The 4381-nt window shown below is 47.8% G+C and overlaps 1 non-coding gene across 1 annotated transcript; it reads left to right on the top strand.

Annotated features, from left to right (window-relative positions):
- The first annotated feature begins 4030 nt into the window (after positions 1-4030).
- On the top strand, positions 4031-4161 carry LOC117314368 (small nucleolar RNA SNORA33). Its single transcript, XR_004529114.1, has one exon. It is a non-coding gene; the product is annotated as a small nucleolar RNA SNORA33 (small nucleolar RNA).
- The last annotated feature ends 220 nt before the right edge of the window (positions 4162-4381 follow it).

Genomic DNA, 4381 nt, shown 5'->3' on the forward strand with positions numbered 1-4381 from the left:
GCTTCGACGACAGAGTGGTGAGAGACAGATAATCACAAGCAAGCCAATAAGTAAACAAAGTATCCTGCTCAACGCTTAGATCCAGACGAGTCCAGGTAACTTAATCATGAAGGGATTTAGGTGTTTATAAAAGCACGGCTCCTGAACGATGCCACCCCTGCACTAGCAAAATGACTCTGCCTGACTGGAGAAATTTAAACCATGACTGAGCAGCAAGGGAATCTGGGAAGGGTAAGTTTTAGATTTCTGGCCTTTGCATGTCAGGTGTGGGATTGGTGGAGGGGCTGAACAGTCAGTCCACAATGGCAGATGACTTGTGTGGTAGGGAACGAATGGGATGATGGGAGTGACTGGGGTCCTTTAAAGAGGAGCGTTAAGGACGTCCTCTCTGAGGAGGCATTCAGGTAGAATCCTCAGCGTCCTTTTCACTACAAATGACTAACCTACACCATCTCGCACTCTCCTCGCCAGTGACCGTCTTAGGGCTGAGCATCCCTCCTGGATGCCATGTGCACCTCTTCAAACCCTCTTGGCTACACCTAGTTTATATTCCATCCATTGCTGCAATGACCCTGCTCAGCACGGTCCCTAACCAAGTTCAGGTAAAGGTACAGGTGTACCAAGTTCAGGTGCAGGTATGACCAGATGGTGCTTTGCCCTAGGCCGGCACCATGTGCTTTTTACCCTCTGTCCCAACTGTCTCTGTTGCTGTCGTGACTTAGAATATAGGACCCCACAGAATGCCCACGCCAGAGCAACCTGGAAGTACGGGGAGAGTTCACTCCTTAGGGTGAACCGTTGGCCAATGAGGGGTGGGAGCCACAGAAAGATGCTTTTCCCATGTTCCCCTTTTCCTGAGACACATTTCATATGGCTTCTCTGGGATCCCATGAGGTACAGCATCTGGTCCCTTGTAGTGGTGGACAAGCCCACACCGCTCACCAACTCCTCCTGAGAACAGAAGTTTTGAGCTACTCTCCTCCAAGCCATCTGGCTTTTGACCTTCTCAGCTCTGCCCAGCACAATCACGAGGAAGATCAGGCCTACGTACAGCAATAAACCCTTTCCCTCCTATCCATGTGCCCCCACTCACCATGCCCTACCCAGGGTACCCCAAGGGTTTGGTGTATCTCTCTGACTGCCCCCGTGGTAATATCCACCTGCCCTGTACTTTTCAGGACTTGGCTGTCATCTGCATGTTTTGAAGTCTTACTGGGGTCACTGCATCAGATTCTTACTTGCTCCCCTCACTTCTGCCTTGCCCCTTACACTATACTCCCTACCAAACAGCAGGAGTATTCTTGTTAAGATAGAAATTTCAGGGGAATTCCCTCGTGGTCCAGTGGTTAGGACTCCGTGCTTTCACTGCTGGGGCCAGAGTTTGATCCCTGGTCAGGGAACTAAGATCCTACATGCTGCACGGTGCAACCAAAAAAAAAAAAAGATAGAAATTTCATGACCCTACATTGTTGAAAACACTTTAGTGGTTCCCAATTGCTTTCAGAATAAAGTCAACCCCCTAACAGAATGTAATGGACATGATCATTTTTGGTACCCAGGGTTGATCCCCCAGAAAACCACGGCCTTGAGAAGTTCTTTGGGAGGGGCAGTAGCAGCTCCTCTAAACAGTCCTTGGTGGGAGCTGCTGGTGGGAAAAGCAGCAGTTGAAGTGGGCTTTCTTATTTCCGCGGGGATGTGTAGACCCTGGGGTGGGAGAAACCAGGTAGCAGCACTTCCCAGAGGAAAGTGAGCATGGTTATTATAATAGGCGGGGCCAGTGGAGTTACCCAGATGACTGCCCTGCAGAGGCTGATGTGGCTAATTGATCATGGAGTCTCTAAAACCAAACTATATGAGCAGCCCTTCGCTAAGTTCCTACTTGATCTGTATATCTGAAAAAACCTTCAGGTCTGATAAGCAGAGCTCTGACTTTAGCCACTTGGCTCTCCTGGTCAGAGTGGGAATTAAGGTGGATCAAGTAATAAATGGAGTTTGACTGGAATGACTTAACAATAGTCCCCGGGGACCTCCAAAGCTATTTGTTTCCCTGCCCCTACTTCTATAGCTGGAATAGATATCCCAGCCATTGGCAGAACTACTGTATTGGCTCTTGGATTGGCAGAGTAAGGGATGTGATGAGGAGAGGAGTCAAATGGAAAGCCCTCTCTACAAAAGTGATGAGCCAAAAGCAATATTGCACCCCCTGGGGGATTGAAGAGATTAATGGTATCATCAAGGCCTTTAAAGATACAAGGTGGTGATTTTGTCACATTCCCACTTGACTCTCAGTTTGGCCAGTGGAGAAGGCAGATGGGCGTCAGGGAATGCCAGTGGGTTACTGTAAACATAATTATGTGGTGACTCCAATTGCAGCTGCTATTTCAGATGTGGTATCGTCGTTGGGGAAAATAAATACAGTCCCTGACACCTGGTATGCAGTTACTGATCTAGCGAACAAATGCCTTTTTCTATATCGCAGAAAAGACCAGAAACCCTGCCTTTTTTTTGTGAGGGTCAACAGCGCACCGTTCCCATCTTGCCTCGGGGCTTCATTATCTCTTTCGATGGCTCTTCGATTCTCAGACTTTGAACACTTCAGATGCCATGAAAATACAAAGGCCTGACATCTCAGTAAAGGTTTGGGGTCCAGTGTCCTGCACGTGTCACGATCTTCCCTCCAAAGTAAAGCTCAGTTTACCCGACATCCCCTACCCCAAAAGAGGAACCCCTGGAGACACACAGTTGGAAAAGGGAACAGCAATTCCCCAAAGGAGCAGGGAGCAGAGGGGTGTGGGACGTGCAAAACCAAGGGGAGCCTAGTCCCCCCAGTCTCCCCTGTCAGGTCTGGCATGCCTTGCATGCAGGGACTGTGGCTCTTATTCTAGCGTCAGACACAGCTGCCATGTCAGTCAGTGGATTCTGAGTACACCCCAGGTCCCCTGCTCCAACCTGGCACCCTGCCTTTGGACATTCGCACTGTGCCCTGTACTTTTTCTTCACAGCAGTCATCACAGTTGTAACCAGACATTTATTTATTGTATAGTTGATGACTGAATGCCTTTCCCTCACTAGATTATAACTCCCAGGGAGGCAGAGGACCATGTCTGTCTTACCTTACTGTATTTCCTGGGCCTCGCCCAACGCCGGGTACACGTTAGACATTCAGTAAATCTTGGGTGAATGAATGGCTAGTAGAGGGATCTAAGTGAAAGCCCCTGGCACAGAGGTGGGCAGAGGGGAGGGGAGCACAGCAATACTGGCCGAGATCCCTGACCCCAGGGCTCCACTCAGCCCCAGTGCTTCCTGGGCAGCCTGGCAGCAGTGGCCGTCACGCCTGTGGGCAGGCAGTGGACGCCCGTCAGCTGTGAGGCAACCCAGAGGCCACAGCCTCCTTCTGCTTGAGAGAAAGACAAACGAGATCACCTTCATGCGTAGGATTCATCCTAAGATTCATGGAAATCCCAAGGAAGAGTGGGAAAGCAGCTGAGGTAAAAACACTTGCATGAAATTCTGCCATGTGCTACAAGAGGGTGGAACTTAGAAGACATTATTCTAAGTGAAAACTGCCAGACCAAAGCAAAACAAAACAAACAAACAAACAAAACATAGTATGACTCCACTTTTGTGAGGTCCCGGGAAGAGTCAAATTCATAGAGACAGAAGAAGAATGGTGGTTTCCAGGGGCTGGGAGGGGCGGGCGATGGGGAGTTAGTGTTTAATGGGTACGAGCTTCAGTTTGGGAAGATGAAAAATTTCTAGATGGTGGAGATGGTTGCACAACAGTGTGAATGAAAATACCACTGAACCGTATGCTTAAAAATGGTTGAAGTCAATTTTCTGGGGTATTTTTTGGGTTTTTTTGTTTTGGGCTGTGCTGTAAGTCATGTGGGATCTTAGTTCCCTGACCAGGGATCGAACCCATGCCCCCTGCAGTGGGAGCGTGGAGGTCTTAACCACTGGCCTGCCAGGGAAGTCCCAAAGTCAATTTTCTGTTATGTATATTTTACCACAATTTAAAAATATGTTAAACAAACCAAGTCAATGAATCTGCTTACCCGAATGTGTTTCTGCAGAAATTTAGAAAATGCTGGCAAGAGGAAAGCCATGTTACAGGCCTTAAAAACATTGAAGTCATTAAGGCCCCTGAAAATGGCTAGAAGACATTTTAATCATGGGAAGCATTTTCATAAGACATGTGCTAATTTTTTAAAGCTTTGCTGTAACTAGTGCTAACAACTTAGTGGAGTTGCCAAACATTAGTAAAATTGCATATTTTTTTTTTTTAGGATTATGGAAAGAGTCTCAGGCCAAGGATGTCACTGAGGAGTACTTCAAATGCAAGAAATGATCAAATAAAAAAACTGGGCTCTTGTTCCTCAAA

Source organism: Tursiops truncatus, chromosome 11, assembly GCF_011762595.2.
Source record: "Tursiops truncatus isolate mTurTru1 chromosome 11, mTurTru1.mat.Y, whole genome shotgun sequence".
Classification (NCBI taxonomy): Eukaryota; Metazoa; Chordata; class Mammalia; order Artiodactyla; family Delphinidae; genus Tursiops; species Tursiops truncatus.